We start from the raw sequence: 18,587 nt of genomic DNA on the forward strand, positions 1-18,587 counted from the left end.
GACTTAGAACAAAGCTGAGAAACTTTGCCTTCTGGTGCAATCGTACCTATGGAAATTTTCTCGCAGGTTCGACCTCACAGAAGCGATCATACCATCGCATAATCGGTATGGGCTAGGAAATGGTAGTGTCTGTAGGTGCGTACGAAAGACCACAAAAGCAGACTCGCACCTGCGACAAGTTGAACGCAGAAATGGAAGCCGAGAGGGGAAGGCTGTTCCCATAGAAGTGGCAGTGTTGCTCACAAATGCGTGTCCGTAGAAGTGCAAGAAGCCGCAAGTGTGGAAGCCACCCTCTCGCAGATGCGATCAAGTATGTCGCAGATGCAAAAGCACTGGAGAGTGTACAAAACAGAGGGGTTTCGGCATTTTTGTCATTTTTGGACCTTTCAAGCATGGGTTGGGCGATTTTAGAGCAAGATTTCACGAGGATTCTTAGGGTAAGTTACTTGTGATCATTGTTAGTCAATAAATAATATTGAGACATCATCGAATATTCCGACTAGATTACATGTTTTTGAGGTATAATTCGAGAATTTGGGCCTAAGGATTTGAAAATATGACTTGAGGATTTGGAGGTCAAGCTGATGTCGGAATTTGGTAAAATTTGTATGGTTGTACTCGTGGTTGAATGGGCGTTCATATTTCATAACTTTTGTCAGGTTCTGAGACGTGGGCCCCACTATCGATTTTTGAGTTGAATTTCGGATTTTAATTGGAAAATAATTTAGTATTTTCATATAGAGTTGATTTCTATAATTTGTGCTGACTGTATCGAATTGATTGTGGCTAGATTCGAGGCATTCAGACACCAATTCTCACGGCAAAGGTTTATTGAAATCTTGAATTTGGTTGTGAAGCGTGGTAAGTGTCATGGTTAAACTTTACTTGAGGGAATATGACTTGTTTGTCTATTTGCTACGTAATTTAAAATTGCGGGTACAACATATATGTGAGGTGACCAGTACTTATGCATTGTGGTTGAGTCAAAGCATGCAGGTGAAATTTGTTCTTTGTGTATAATTGCCTATTTAATTAAGATATTCCTGTTTAAGTTTATTATTATTCATTTGATTATTATTCTTGAAATTTTTGCCAATTTAATTATTGTTGAATACTTTGGAAGGTGAGGCTAGTATTCTAGTATCAAATTGATTGAAAAGTATAAACCCCCGCATTTAAAAAACTCTTCAGAATTTATATTATTATTTTCTTGGTAAGGAAGAGTGTAAAAGCATGAAGGTTGATGCCGTCCCATTTATATTATTATATTATCATTATCATGGCAAGGAAGAGTGTTACAACACGAAGGGTGATGCCGTGCCATTTTCACATTATTATTTATTGATGTATAAAGTAAGGAAGAGAGTTAAATAACGAAGCATGATGCCGTGCCATTTAAATTATTTATTCATCATATTGTGGCAAGAAAGAGAGTTAAAGCACGAAGGTGATGTCGTGCCATTCATATTATTTATTTATCATTTCATGGGAAGGATGAGAGTAAAATCACGAAGGGTGGTGTCGTGCCATTTTTATATTTCAGCTACCTATTTTTATTGTTGATGATTTATTTGGTTGTTACATGACACTTTTCCTGTTGGAATTATTATAGTATCCCCCTTAACATGTTCCCTCCCAAATTTGTAAATTTTTTATTTACTATGTTCATTATAGTGCTTCATATATGTATATATACTTGCACAGGTTGTTTACATATGTGTATCTTCATAGCCTCGTCACTACTTCATCGGGGTTAGGTTCGACACTTACGGAGTACATGGGGTCGGTTGTACTCATACTACACTCTAAACTTCTTGGGATTTTGGAGTTGGTCCAAGCGGCATACCATTTACTTGCTCGGATTTAGCTCTCCAGAGGAGACTTGAGGTATAACTGCATAGCGTCTGCATTTTTGAAGTCCTCTTCTACTTTATAATAGTTGTGTACTCTCTTTCAGACAGCTTTACTTTATTTAGACCTTTATTTGTATTACTATGGTAGTTCGTGCACTTGTGACACTAGATTCAATGATGTATTTGGATGATGTGGTTGTAATGGTCTTCAACACTTTATTTCAATAATCGACATCCGTTTAGTTTGATTTGTGTAAAAATTGTTAAGATTATTTTAACGTTGGCTTGCCAAGCAAGTGAAATATTAGATGTCATCACGGTCCAAAAGGTGGGAATTTCAGGTCGTGACAAGTTAGTAGAGCCAGGTTACCAGGTCTCACGAGTCATGAGCAAGCTTAGTAGAGTCTTAAGGATCCGTATAGAGACGTCTGTACTTATCTTCCAGAGGCTATGAAGTTAGGAACAATATCACTTCTACTCTACTTTGTCATGCGATTTTTATTCTGTCATTGACGATTGAACTTTTCTATTCTTGTTCTCTCACAGATAGCGAGAACATGCACCGTGTCTACAGCCAGACAGAAGTCGGAGCCCCTCAGTGACAGCTACAACTAGGGGCAGAGGCCGAGGTTCACCAGAGGCCGAGGTTGAGGTAGGGGTAGAGCTTTGTCTAGAGCTCGAGAAACAACACATGATGTAGAACCTCAAGTGGATTTGGAAGTGGAGGTTCCAACTCAAACTGTACATGTCTAACCAATTCAAGTCTCGGAAGGATTCATAGCCACTCCAGTGCTTCAAGATGCTCTAGTCTATTTGGTGAGCCTTATGGAGGGTGTGTCCCAAAATGGTACATTTACAGTGGCACCAGCTGTCTCATAGGTTGGGGGAGGAGAACAGACTCCCACTACTCTCGCTTCAGAGCAGATGGCTCCCTAGTATCAGGCTCTAGCAACGCTACCAGTTAGGGTGATTTAGCCGGTTATTGTGACATAGGCCGGTGATAGGTCTGCCATGTCTTCTGAGGCTTTATTGAGACTGGATACGTTTACTAACACTTCAGTGATGCTCTTTCGGAGGACCCAGAATTTTCTTTAACTCTTCCATGAGGTACTATAGAACATGGGTATAGTCAAACTAATAGGTAGATTTTGCTGTGTTTCGGATGACGGGTTATGCCAAGAGGTGGTGAATAGATTATATGTTGACAAACCAGCTGGTTTGCCTGCACTTACCTTGGATCAGTTCTTTCAACTATTTCTTGAGAAGTACCTCCTTGTCACACTGCGAGAGGATTACCGCAGGCAGTTTGAGATGGCCAAGAAGACCGGGGTGATATTCCCTTTCAAGCCGCTACAAATGTTGCTAGATGAATAGAGATGGTTCTTGCTCAGGCAAGAGGACAAATATTTGATAAGATGTCTCGTCAGTTTGGTGGGTTTAGGGGTGCACCTCATCTGGAGGTAGTGGTACTTTTGGTAGAGGTCATCCTCTCACGCCGTTTCAGTAAGCACTCCAAGCATCTCAAGGTGCTTAATGGAGCCATGGTCCTAATGTTTCTCATCTTGACCAGTTGGCTTACAGTGCACCACTAGCTCCTTTTAGTGCCCTCTGATTCAGAGTCATCAGGGTGGTTATCCAGGTCAATATGGCCAGTTCCAGGGTGAGCAGTCACAGTAGCTGAGAGCTTGTTATACTTATGGGGATATTAGGCACGTTGCTAGATTTTGCCCCAGGTCTCAGGGCAGAATGCAGCAACATGGTTCTCGTGTTATGGTTCCAGAACCAACTGTTCAGCCAACCGCCCAACTAGTTAGAGGAAGGGGTCAGATGGCAAGAGGTAGAGGTCAAGTCGTTAGTTGTGGAGGCCAGCCAGTTATAGGTCGTTCCAGAGATGTAGCTCAGAGTGGTGGGGCCCAGCCCTGATTTAATGCTTTTCTAACTGGGCTTGAGGTCGAGTAATCTGATGCCATGATCACAGATATTGTTCCAGTTTTCCATAGAGATGTTTGAGTTATATTTGATCCAGGATCTACTTATTCCTATGTGTCCTCCTATTTTTCTTCATATTTGGTTGTGCCTCGTGATTCTCTGAGTGCTTATGCATGTGTGTCCACACCAGCGGTAGATTCTGTTGTGTTAGATCATGTCTATTGTTCGTGTGTGGTTACTATTAGAAGTCTTGAGACTAGCGTGGATCTTTTACTTCTCAATATGGTAGATTTTGACATCATTTTGGGTATGGATTAGTTGTCACCTTATCGTGCTATATTGGATTATCATGCCAAGACGGTGACCTTAGCTATGTCGGGGTTGCCTTGATTATAATGAAAATGAACTTCTAGCCATTCTACGAGCAGGGTTATCTCTTATATGAAGGCTCGACGTATGGTCGTGAATAGGTGTCTAGCCTATTTGGCTTATATTCACGATCCAAGTACATATGTTCCATCTATGGAGTCAGTCCTGATTGTTCATGATAGAGATATTGACTACTATACTGTTTGAGCTCTGAGCACTCAGCCCATTTTTCTTCCACCATACCATATGGACCCGCTGGAGTTGAAAGAATTGAAGGAGCAGTTACAAGACTTGCTTGACCATAGATTCATTATACCCAGTGACTAGCCTTGGGGTGCACCAGTGTTATTTGTAAAGAAGAAAGATGGCTCTATGTGAATGTGCATAGATTATCAACAGTTGAACAAAGTCACTATAAAAAATAAATATCTATTCCCAAGAATTGATGATTTATTTGATCAACTTCAGGGTGCCAAGGTGTTTTCAAAGATCGACTTCAGGTCGGGTTATCATTAACTAAAGATTAGGGCATCTGGTGTCCCTAGCTAAGACAACCTTTTGGACCCGATATGGGCATTATGAATTCCTAGTAATGTTATTTGGGTTAACAAATGCCCCACCAGTATTTATGGATTTGGTGAATCGGGTTTTCAAGCCTTATTTGGATTCTTTTGTAGTGGTATTATTTGATGACATATTGATTTACTCCAACAGTCGAGAGGAGCATGAACGACATCTTCGAATTATGCTTCAGACTTTGAAGAATAGTCAGTCATATGCCAAATTTTCAAAATGCAAGTTTTGGTCAAACGCAGTTGCCTTTTTGGGTAATGTTGTATCGTCTAAAGGCACAAAGATGGATCCTAAGAAGATCGAAGCAGTTCAGAATTGGCCTAGACCTGCTTCAGATATAGAGATCCAGATTTTCCTAGGTTTGGCAGGTTATTATCGCCAATTCGTGGAGGGGTTTTCATCCATAGTATCCCCATTAACCAGATTGACCCAAAAAGGTGCTCAATTCAGATGGTTAGACGAGTGTGAGATGAGCTTTCAGAAGCTTATGACTGCTTTAACTACGACACCAATGTTGGTGTTACCCATAGGTTCAGGATCTTACGCGATGTATTGTGATGTATCTCATATTGTACTTGGTGCAGTATTAATGCAAGATGGCAGGGTGATTGCATATCCATCAGGGCAATTGAAAATTCACGAGAAGCATTATCCTGTTCATGACTTAGAATTGGCAGCCATTGTTCATGCGCTGAAGATTTGGAGACACTACCTTTTTGTCATGTCGTGCGAGGTACTCACAAATCATCGAAGTCTACTGTATCTATTCAAACAAAAATATCTCAATTTGAAGTAGAGAAGATGGTTGGAGTTGTTAAAAGACTATGATATCATCATTTTGTATCACCCTGGAAAAGCCAATATGGTGGCAGGTGCTTTGAGTAAAAAGGTTGTACGTATGGGCAGCCTTGCATATATTCCAGTTGGTGAAAGGCCGCTAGCTACAGATGTTCAGACTTTGGCCAATCAGTTTGTGAGGTTAGATATTTTAGAGCCAGTCAAATTCTAGATTGTACAGTCGCTCGGTCGTCTTTATATGAGTGTATCAGAGAGCGACAATATGATGATCCTCATTTGTTTGTCCTCAAGGACACGGTGTTGCACGGTGGTGCCAAGCAGATTCCTGCGGGAGATGATGGAGTTCTACGGATGCATGGTCATATTTGTGTTTCTAATGTGGATGGGCTTTGTGAATTAATTCTTGAAGAGGCCCACAGTTCCTGGTATTCTATTTATCTGGGTACTGCCAAAATATATCAAGATTTACAGAAACATTATTGGTGGAGGAGAATGAAAAAGGATATAATTGCATATGTAGCTTGGTGTCTGAATTGTCAACAAGTCAAGTACGGGCATCGGAGACCTGGTGGTTTGCTTCAGAAGTTAGAAATTCTTGAGTTATAGTGGGAGCGTATCACTATGGATTTTTTTGTTGGACTCCCATGGACTCAGAGAAAGTTTGTCGCAGTATGGGTCATTGTGGACAGGTTGACCAAGTCAGCACATTTCATTCCAATGGCAGTTACCTATTATTTAGAGCGGCTAGCTGATATTTACATCCACGATATTGTCTGCCTTCATGGTATGCTCGTGTCTATTATCTCAGATTGAGGTACGTAGTTCAACTTGCATTTTTGGAGGGTTGTACAACGTGAGTTAGGCACGCAGGTTGAGTTGAGTATAGCATTTCAACCCCAGACAGACGGACAGTGAGAGCGCACTATTCAGATATTGGAAGATATGCTTCGGGCTTATGTTATAGATTTTGGAGGTTCTTAGGATCATTTCTTGCCGCTTCCGGAGTTTGTCTATAATAACAACTACCAGTCGAGTATTTAGATGGATCCATATGAAGCATTATACGGGAGGCGATGTCGTTCGCCTGTTGGCTAGTTTTAATCGGGCGTAGCTCGGTTGTTGGGTACTGATTTGGTACAGGATGCCTTGGATAAGGCCAAAATTATTAAGGATCGACTTCGCACAGCTCAATCAAGACAAAAACGTTATGTTGACCGTAAAATTCGTGATATTGCATTCATGGCTGGAGAAAGAGTATTGCTTCGGGTTTCACCTATGAAAGGTGTAATGGGATTTGGAAAGAAGGGCAAGTTGAGACCTAGGTATATCGGACCTTTTGAAATTCTTGAAAAGTTGGGTGAGGTAGCCTACAGGCTTGCGCTACCACTTAGTTTATCAGCAGTTCATCCAGTGTTCCATGTATCCATGCTCCGAAAATATCATGGTGATCCCTCCTATGTGCTTGATTTCAGCTCAATCCAATTGGACAAAGAATTGACTTATGAGGAGGAGTCGGTAGCTATTCTAGCCCAGCAGGTCCGACAGTTGAGGTCTAAGAGTTATGTCACGCCCCAAACCTGGGGGACGAGACCAGTACCTGGTGCCTCACCTAACCTTGCATACCAACTTGCGACGAAGGGACTTTGAATATATAATGTCATACTTTGGTCATGGGGCCACATTGCAAGACAATTTGTGAAGAAAAATATAAAAATGAATGGAAACTAACGCTGACTAAACATCAATATAAAGTTGGGCCGACAAGGCCGTCATAACTACTACAGCTGACAAACCAACAAAATATACATACAAGGCCCACAAGCTCAACATTCTGCAGTAACTGACATGATATGTCTACAAGCCTCTACTGATTGATGTACTGTGATCGGAATAGGACCATGCCATAGTAGGCTCGCTCATAGGCGCTTGGTCATACTAGGCCCTGTATCTTGGCCATTTAGGGCTCTCTCATATGCGCTCGGCCACAGTAGTCTCGGTATATAATTTACCATCTAATTAGAGGTTGCCCAATAGGGGTCTGCCCATCAATTATAGCTTGATGGTGGTGAAAATACAGTAATATTGTGTGTGTGTGTGTGTGTATATATATATATATATATATATATATTAGAGACCATCTGCTCTCTTGACTGGAAGAAAACAATACTCAATTGAACATAAAGTCCCGATAAGGAGAATACAGTAACTTACGAGACTAGGATAATGTATATAAATTCGGGAGTATGAATTTCTCGTTATGCCTCGTTATCAAACACATGTAGTTAGGAGATCATGCCAAAATGAAGGAAGAGATTAGCCTTAACATACCTTATCACAATCTTTTTAATCACCAAGTTGAACTCACCTTTTCGCACCTTAATCTACAACAACGATAAAAATACTATCATTAAGTTACGAAAGGTACAACTATCCCACAACGAACGACAAACTTAATTTGTATTAAAACGGACAACATCTCCCCAATAATCCTTGTGAGCACGTGATTTTTGCCTTACGAAAACTACTCCAAAATAAATCAAAAAATAAAATAAATTTCTTTTACTGTGTAATTTTTGAATTTGCGTAGTGTTAAATATTTGTGTTATGTCCTTAAATGTTTACTTTGTCATAATAAAATGAAAATTAAAATAAAATACATGTTGCATGCATATAGGATTTAATTATGCATTTGAAAGATAATTTAAATAAAATCACAAAAAATATGCATTAGTTCCATTTTAAATATGTCACTGTGTGATTAATGTTTTGACTATGTGTTAAATAGCTGTTATAAAGTAATTAATATTTTGTGTAAGGTTCAAAATTGTTTTATAATTTTTATTAGGATTTTTTTATGATTAATAATAAAATTAGAAAATAAAAAATATACAAGTTGTAAAATAAAAATTGGACCTGGATTAAAATCCAGGCCCAAAACCAAGTTACCCCCCCTCAGCCCAATCCAGGCGACCCCAGGACCGGTCCAATTCAAAGCCAAGACCAAACGACGACGTTTGGTCACATTTTATCAAGGACCGTTGGATCAAAGCCAACCAACGGCTGAGATCCCACGAACCGTAACCCATAGCCCTTACCCGACCCAATGGCCCGATTCAGCCCGACCCCATCAGTATACCAAATGACATCGTTGGACTAAATGAACTAATCCTGGCCCTCTATTCTCCTAAATCTAACGGTTAGAATCAACCCACCCCGTCCCTATATAAACCCATAATCCTTACCCCGGCCCCCCTAACTAAACCCCCCCTCTCCACTGTTCATCATCATCTTCCTCAAACAGACCCCTAACCCTAGCCGCCCTAGAATCTCACCGCCTGAAACCCGGCGGCAACAACGCCGCCGATCACCAAAATAACACCCTAGACTCCTCACCACTTCCTCTACACAGATCTGACCTTAGTTTCCTTCGAATCAGACCCCAACTCTTCGAATATTAAATCGAAGGTTGGTCTGAAAACTCAAACCTTTCCAATGGCTCTCAAATTAACACCACAGCTTCCCTTAAACTCCCTCACCACGGATCTGTTAGTTGCATGGTTCGAATCATACTGGAACTACTCGAATCTTCATTTGAAGATTCGAGTAAAACCTGACCCTATCCCAACCTACCTCAAACTCACACCAGTTACCCCCTGACCTCCCTCGTGCCTAGAATACCGTTGGTTTGATTCGAATCTACCCAGAAGTGTTCGGATTTAAAATCCAAGATTTGAAACCCTAAATTTCCAATCCTGGCATCTGTTTCAAATTAAATAGAAGATTGAGGTTTAATCGACCTTAGTCGAAGTATTTTCAGTGGAAAATACTTCGACTAAGGTCTGTTTGATTTCAAACAAAGTCCAAATCCAAGTAGAGTTCGAGTCCGGTTGAATTTGAAGGTTCAGAGGTAATTTTTCTGTTTCTTATGTGTATTCTACGTGTATTCTATTGTTTGTTTCATTAGTCTGTTTAATTTTTCATAATTTTCTAGTCAATTTTGTTATACTGTCTCCTACCCGTCTACTTGATTCTAAATGTAAATTGTTTGTTGATTGTGATTATGTACAATGTGTGTAATCGACTTGATTAAGTTCGTCGATTAGTTGTATTGTGAATCTTGTTTCTGAAAATGTTGACTGAAGCAACCTATTTCGGATGGATTATTTTGTTGTAATCAGTTGTTTCTTATTTGATAATCAGTTTGATTAATACTCGTTAATTAAGTCATCTTTGTTTATAGTTCAATAAAATCCATCAAATGGATGTTGTATGTGTGTTGATTTCTGAGCATTAAGTTTCAGGGCATTGTCAGTATATTGACAATGCTCCTGTATCTGTTTGATCCTAACTCAGTGTTGAAGTTCTGTTTAAATTGTTATGTTGAATTCAGTGTGATTTTACAAATGTTGATTAGATGTAATTGTGTTAGGAGGTTACATTCTTAGTTAGGATTCAGTCCAAAACTTTAGGATTGGTTGTAGCTGTCTTAAATCAGATTAATAATCAGGCTTATATAGATTTTAAAATCTGTATTGTTAGATTCTGAATTTAAGGCAGTAATACCAGCAGAAAACAGTAAATCTGGGACATTTTTGGGACAGAACAGTAAGGGTAATATGATAGCATAATGGGCTGAAAGTGGAAAGTTAGTGATTATTATTTAAAGTGATAATGGGAAACAAAGGGTAATGGGGCTGCTTAAAATCAGGATAGGATCATTTAAAGTATTAAAAAGTAGTTTGTAATGGAACTTTCTGATTTTAAAAGAAGAAAGGGGTCCAAGAAGAACTAGAAGGGTATAGGACAGCCCTGTATAAATAGAGGGAGCTGGATAGGGATTTTAAAAGGAGATTTGAAGAGAGAAGAAAAAAAGAGAGAGCTTTCAGACTGAAAAGAAAGAGAGGAAGAAAAAGAGAGTGTGAGATTAGGAGGAAAAATCAGATTTAGATCAGATTTTAAGAAAAGAAAAAGAAGAGGAGAATTAGTTTTTCAAGAGAAAGGAATAAGTTTTAAGGATCAGATTTTAAAACTGAAGAGGAGGGCTTTCAGACAGAAAGGAAAGAAGAGAAGAAAACAGAAACAGAAAAAATCAGAAATAGGAATTCGAAACAGGAAGAAACTGAAAATCTGAAAAAATGTTATCCTTCTAGAATCTGTCCGTTGTTTGTTTTTGTGGATATTATTCAGTCTGAATCTGAAATCTTTCCCTCAAGTTTCTGTCACTGTTCATCTGGGTTAACGAGTCTTGTTCAGACTTGCTGTGTTGTTGGTATATTCTGCTGGTTTTATTACTGCTGCAACTGCTGAAAATTTACTTCTTCTACCTTCATTTCCAGGTATTTATCTTCTAAATTCTATGTTGGAAAGAGATTCAGCATGACAAATCAATGAAGCTTGATTTGCAGTTTTATTTTTCCATTTATCTAAGTTTGTTATTATAAATTTCAGTTTTTTTGTTTCATGTTGTTTCATATAAAAGTATGCTTGACATGTTAATTATCAGTTGATCATTCTCTTTTGAAATTCATATAAGTGTTGTAATAATATTACCTATTCCAGAATTTCATTAAAGCATAGTTATGGTTGAATTGTTAAGATAGGGAATATGGCATGAAGTTGGCTATTAATTAAGTCTTACGACATTGTTAGACAGGTATAAAGTATTCTGGGAATATCAAGAAAATGCGTGGTTAGTGTATTTCGATTGTTTGGTTGTAGATTAAGGCTAGATGATGATTGGTTGCATTTTATTCATATAAGGCGTAATAATGATTATGGTTAACATCAATAGTCGGAAGTTACATTAGTATCCTCCGCTATGTTTGCAAACGTCAAAATAGGGCGAATAATGTTGGATGCAATATCACTTTATTAAGTCAATTAGGTAGATTTGTTCTCTTTCTTAAAATAACAAATGGCCTAGGAATGTTATAATGTGAAAGTTAGTAACAAGGGTACACATAAATTGAAAATCCAATTGGTTTGATTATATATATATCTTATATTTAATCATAAGCATAATTAATTAAAATAATTTCGCCTATTAGATTAAAAAACGAGTATATGAGAATAAGTTGAGATGTACATGCACAGATTGCAACACTTTAAATCAATGGTAAGTAAAAAATAGAATTTGCACTAAATAAAAATAATGAAAATTCTTGGAAAATATTTCTTCCCTTTATGAATCATTTGTTTTTAAGTTTCATATGCAATTCATTCTTTGGTAGATATATAATGTTGTATTTGCCGAAAATAGTGTTAATCATATTTTTATTCTTTTCTTTGAATTTGAATAGTCTGGACAAATACAATTTATACGCGGGAATTATAATCGACGGGCAACATTTAATAAATTGTAAATTCTTTTCAAGAGTTCAAGGGTATCTTAAATGGATATTTCTCATGATATAATAAATAATTTGGGGAAAGTCCATAATATTATTAACAAAGATTTTGCGCAATCAGGGATGCGTTCGCGCACCCTGATTATATTTTTAAAAGCAAAAAATTCGGATTATGCGTACGCGCAATTTCGAGCGAATATTTAAAAAAACGAATTTATTTGGAAAATATTAAATTTATTTCATAAAACCCGAGATGTGCGGTTCATTATTTAAGAAAGACGAATATTCTTGATTCGACACAATTTCGAAAAATCATTGTTTTTTAATAATTATATTATCAAGATTATCGTGTACACGTGCGCGTGACACAATTCCGCATTTTTTTTATTTATAACACGAATATACGTACGCGTGATTCGATTCAAAGAAGGGCCCTTAATCACAAGCAGTATAAATAAAAGCGGTAGTAAAAATCATGCAATAAGGACGCATTTAGTAAAAGTCAAGATAATTAAGCCAATAGTAAAAACAGTTGAGCGACCGTGCTAGAACCACGGAATTCGGAAATGCCTAACACCTTCTTCCGGATTAACAGAATTCCTTACTCAGGATTTCTGGTTCGCAGAATAATAAACAGAGTCATATTCTCCTCGATTCAGGGATTAAAAATTGGTGACTTGGGACGCCTTAAAATTCCCAGGTGGCGACTCTGAAATAATTAAATAAATCCCGTTTCGACTGTCCTTAAATTGGAGAAAACTCCCCACGCGCCCCGCGGGCGCGGTAAAAAGGAGGTGCGACAGCTCTGGCGACTCTGCTGGGGATAGAAGTACTGTAACCCAGAACCACTGGTTCAGGGTTTAAAGAATTCGAGCTTAAAATAACTGTTATAGTTGGCTTTATTTATTATCTGATTTTTTTACATGATATATGCCCAATGTGCTAAATGACACTTTTACCGCTTTAATATTATTTGAATTATGAATATATACAACTGCTACGAAACCCCCTTCTTTCTGAGTCTTCTAAATTTATGGTGCACACGTGCGCGTGGCCCACCTTTCTGTTAAAGTCATACCAAATAAGACGAAGTTGGGACAAGTAACTAGGCCGGGTAGACTTTCGTGCTCCCGGTACGTTGCCCCCGCTTCGGCTCAAACTGTCCGTTTGGGTAAGCCAGGTTTAGAACAATCAACCTCACGTTTTTCACTTAAAATAACTCAGCCATGTACCGGATCCCTAGTAGGAACGTACATTTGCATCATGTACATTTGGCCTTGGCGACTCAACACAGGGGTTGGGTCTGTCTAGGACAGGTGAACCCGAAATAAAAAGACCATCATGATGCATCCTACTTGCTACTTGTGCATTCATTTGCTTCGAACATGCTTGTTGACCAGCTTAAATGAAATCATGGTGAGAAGAGAGGAATAAAATGGGTTGTTTTAAAAATTTCAAAAAAAAATAGTTTTAAATCTTGAAATAAAGGTATTTAATAAATAAAATAATTTTTTTTGTATATTTTCAAAATGAGTCTTGACTTTATTAAATTAAATTTCAGATACAAAATGAGCACCACACAAAACCCCCCATCCACGAATACAGAAGAGTTTCAATTTCAGCTTCAAATGTGGTGGTATGATTTAGGCGAAGATGGTAAAAAATGGGTCGTCAAGCATTTGGGAAATCTCACGGACATTATGAAAGTTAAACCCCGTGATGATCTGATTGCGGCGTTAGTAACTTTTTGGGACCCTATTCACAATGTCTTTCGTTTCTCTGACTTCGAGCTTACTCCTACATTAGAGGAGATAGCTGGATATGCTGGTTTTGATGGAAGTCTAAGAAATCAAAGCCTGATATTCACAAAGTCTCCCTCGGTACATCGATTCTTCGGTCTTCTGAACATCAGCAGTCAAATCAGGAAAAGCAATGTCATCAATGGATGTTGTTCCTTCAACTTTTTATATTTAAGGTTCGCAAAATCAGATGGGTTCGAAATTCATGAGAAAGGCCTTACTAACAAGCAAAACAAAGACACTTGGCAAATTCACCGTCGCTTTGCCTTCATGGTGGCTTTTCTAGGAATCATGATCTTCCCAAACAAAGAGAGAACAATTGATATTCACACCGCAAAAGTTGTGCAAATCCTCACCACCATAGAAAATCACACCCTTGTCCCCATCATTCTATCAGACATTTATCGGGCTTTGACTTTATGTAAATCAGGAGCAAAAGTCTTCGAAGGATGCAAAATTTTGTTGCAAATGTGGGTGATTGAACATCTCCAACAACAGCCCAAGATCATACAGTATGGGTCAAACAATGATAATTGCATCGAGAGTTATGAGGAAAGAATAAAAAATTATCAGGCTCCAGAAGGGATAGAAGCATGGGTATCTCATCTAAAGGCTTTAACGGCAAATCAGATTGAATGGACTTTGGGATGGCTCCCGATGAGGGAAGTGATACACATGTCAACCTCAAATAGTTATCTGCTACTATTGGGATTGAGAAGCATCCAGCCGTATGCGCCACTAAGAGTCCTAAGACAACTAGGGAGATATCAAGTAGTTCCTGATGATGAAGATTTGAGTATGCAAGTAATCGAATTACACCCAGAAGCCACTATTCCCGAGGCTCTACTTCAGCAGATGTGGAATGGATGTCGATACTTGAAAAGTGATACTCAAGTCCCAGACACTACAAAGGGTGAGATAAATCCTGGATATGCAAGGTGGTTTGAAAAACGGTCTCGCGTGGATGATGTACCAGAGCCTGAGCTAAGAAGGCCAACAAAAAGACCCCATGTTCAAAACTTCAATGATAAAATCCAAGAGCGGTTGATCTGGGGAGAAAAGGAAAAAGGGTACAAAGAAACTATCCATGCCCTAAAAGAAAATCTGAGAAGTCTCAGTTTGGAGAAAGATTTGCAAGCACAAGAAGCCGAAGGCGAGAAGAAGAGTCTAACTTGTGAGAATGAAAATCTTCATGCTCGATTCCAAAAAATGAAAAGAGTTTCTGAAACACCAAAGAGGAGCTGGAAGGATCAAAAAACCATCGCCAATCTATTTGAAAAAATGCAAGATTATGATTCCATTCTTGCGGAAAGCGAAAGGGCGTTGAGCAAAGCAAAAGAAAGGACCCAACAATTAAACGAAGAGGCCAGATCTAATCAGAAACGCCAAGTAAGGCAATCCGAAGAAGACAGGGCACAATTCAAGAAGGAAAAAGACCATTGGATACGATCAGAAGATCAGCTTCGTGCATAACTAGAAGAGGCAAGAAGATGCAACAGAGAACATCAACAAGCAGACATCGACAGGGAAAGAGCGCATGCAAGATTAGAGCAGGCCAGACTCCGAGCTCTATTAGAGTCAACTCTAGATCGTGAAAACCGTGTCAGAGATATAGCCACCACTCGTCAGCAACAATTGCAGAACCAAGACCAACGTCTCCAAGATTTCAGGGCACAAATCCACGACCTGGCGGTCTACACTTCTCAAAGTTACGTTAACTGCCAAGGAATGGATTATGAAAGGTTTATAGAGCATGCACCCACTTTTGCCCGTCATCTGGCAATGGAGGTGGAAAGGATGTATCGTACGCTGGGAGGTCATCCAGGTCAAGCCCCGCATTGAGCAAATAATCTAATAATTTACAACACTAGTGGAAAGTGGGGCACGTTGTGAGATGTTAAGAATTGTATCTTTTATTTTGATTTAAGTGTGTGTGTTTCAAGCCATTTTCTTACAAAGTTTTCAAATATAATGTCTGTTCATCTTTGTATAATGAATAAAAGTGTTTGCCTCATGTCCGAACTACGCAAGGTCTGATTCATGCGGGGGCATGATACGTAGGCAATCTCTATAGGATTCGACCACCACGATAAAAGATATATATAATAAATAAAAGTGAATAAAATTTTCAAGAAATCTAGGACGACACAAGCAGCCGAGCAAATGCATAATAGAAAGGGATTATTTGTCTAGGAGCATTGCATCTCAACGTGTGATTATATATGTGTTAAACTCTCCAAACTAACAAGTTTGTTCATTTCCAGAATTCAAGCAGTTAGTTTCTCTAAAGAGTATACTGGCATATTATCATTATCACACAAGATCAAAAGGACCAATACCCGAAAGTATGTCTATCCCAGATGTTGACACAGGTATGGAGCTAGAGGAGATGGATGTCGGGAAAATGAAAGAAGAGATGTTTAAACTCAAGCAGCAAATGGCTGAGATGTACCAAGCCTGGTCTACAGGACAGTTACCCCCATCTTACCCAAATAACCCTGCTCCATCAATGACCCAAACTCAGGATAATATTACCACTGAATTATCCCCAAATTTCCCCATTTACCAGCACTACCGAGGCACCACCTCTCAGACACCGCAGTCTCCACCTCCGAAACCAGTTCCATATTTTCCTCCACCTATGACTCCTGTTTTCGTAGCACCTCCCCCTGCTACATTCCACAAATCTCCTAGTGAGCCTACATTCCAGGCCCAGGACAACAATTATTACCCCCGGAGCCTACCCTCAAAGCCTCCAAAATCCATTCAACTGCTCCTCGTTTTGATCTCCCAACCGAAATTGACAAGCCAGCAAAAATGCTGAACAAGAAGAGATGTTTAGGAAGGTCAAGAGTCTAGAACAATCGTTCAGAGACATGCGAGGATTAGGTGGGCAAGTCAGTGTAGCATACAAAGATTTGTGCTTATTCCCCAATGTAAAATTACCAGTTGGCTTCAAGATGCCCAAATTTGACCTATACAGCGGGCACGGCGACCCAGTAGCCCACTTAAGGGGTTTCTGTAGCAAGATGTTAGGAGCTGGGGGAAAAGATGAATTATTGATGGCTTACTTCAGTCAAAGTTTAAGCGGATCAGCTTTGGAGTGGTATACACGCCAAGACCATGGGAGATGGTACACCTGGGATGACCTAGCACAGGCATTCGCATACCATTTCCAATACAATCTGGAAATCATCCCAGATCGACTATCTTTGACAAAATTTGAGAAGAAACACAATGAAAGTTTTAGAGGGTACGGTTTCCGGTGGAGAGAACAGGCAGCAAGAGTGGATCCTCCTATGAAGGAGAGTGAAATGGTAGACTACTTCCTCCAAGCCTTGGAACCAACTTACTATGCCCACTTGGTTTCAGCGGTAGGTAAATCATTCAACGAAGTAGTAAAAATGGGAGGTATGGTGGAAGAAGGCCTCAAGACAAATAAAATCATGAGCTATTCAGCGATTAAGGCGACTACTCAAGCCATTCAAAGCGCGGTAGGAGGAATCGGAAGAAAGAAGAGGGAGGAAGCAGCGGTAGTTGATTCAGGAATTTGGTCAGGACCCAGAGGTTCACCGCCTTACTATAATCAACAACGACCTCGCCAATCAACTTACCACCACGATTCATCCCAACATTACTATCACCCTTCGGAGCCTCATTTTTCCATCAACCATGCTCAAGCATACAATCAGCCACCTGTTCACACCAATTGGCGTGCTCCTACCATACCAAGTTCTTACCCACGAGCCTATCCGGGACCAGGTTTCAGGCCTAGGCCAGCATTCAGGGGGGAAAGGGAACAGAAAAAAAAAACTTACACTCCATTGGGAGAGTCTTACACTAGTCTGTTCCACAGGCTGAGACAGCTGGACATGCTAAGACCAATACAATCCAAGCTGCCCAATCCTCCTCCAAAGAATCTGGATTACACCATTAGCTGTGAATATTGCTCCGGTGCACCAGGCCATGATACGGAGAAATGCTGGCATTTGAAAAATGCAATACAAGAGCTGATTGATACTAATAAAATCGAGGTTCAAACCCCCGAAGCTCCCAATATCAATAGAAATCCAATGCCAGCCCATCAAGAGGCCAATATGATAGAAATCATACAAGCTGATGGGGAGACAAAGAAGCCATCACAAACTGTCATGATGATCAAGTCTCATGAAGCCAAGCCAGATAAGCAGTTAACAGAGGAGAAGCCGGTACCTAAGCAGAACAGAAATGGTGATGAACCATCTATGATAGTCGAGGAGGGATCATCGAGCAAAGTTGCCACAAAACAAGAAAGGCCGAAAGTGATAGTACCAGGGGTTGCTAACAAACCCATTGTATTCGTGGAAGGAGCCCGTACAGATCGGGTTATTATCACACCTGTAACCCAGCTGCCAGTTATCAACAACAAAGCCATCCCATGGAACTATGAACGGGTGACTGTAATGTACAAGGGAAAAGAAGTCAAGGAAGAAGTGTGTGAGGTGCAAGGCTTGACTCGTTCGGGAAGATGTTTTACGCCCGAAGAGTTAAGAAAAACTAAAAATAATCCAACACCAATAAAGAGAGCTGTGACGGAAGAAGAGGCGGAAGAGTTTTTAAGAAAAATGAAACTCCATGATTATTCTGTTGTGGATCAATTGAAGAAGACGCCCGCTCAAATTTCATTGTTGTCATTACTGATCCATTCAGAGGAGCACCGTCTGGCTTTGATGAAAATCCTGAATGAGGCTCATGTTCCTGAAAAAATCTCTGTAAATCATTTGGGAAGAATAGCCAACAGAATCTTTGAGACAAACAGAATTACATTTGCTGATGATGAATTGCCTGTGGAAGGTACCGAGCACAACAGAGCTCTTTACCTCACCGTGAAATGTGAAAACTCCGTAGTAACCCGGGTATTGGTTGACAATGGGTCAAGT

Source organism: Nicotiana sylvestris, chromosome 5 (assembly GCF_000393655.2).
Source record: "Nicotiana sylvestris chromosome 5, ASM39365v2, whole genome shotgun sequence".
NCBI lineage: Eukaryota > Viridiplantae > Streptophyta > Magnoliopsida > Solanales > Solanaceae > Nicotiana > Nicotiana sylvestris.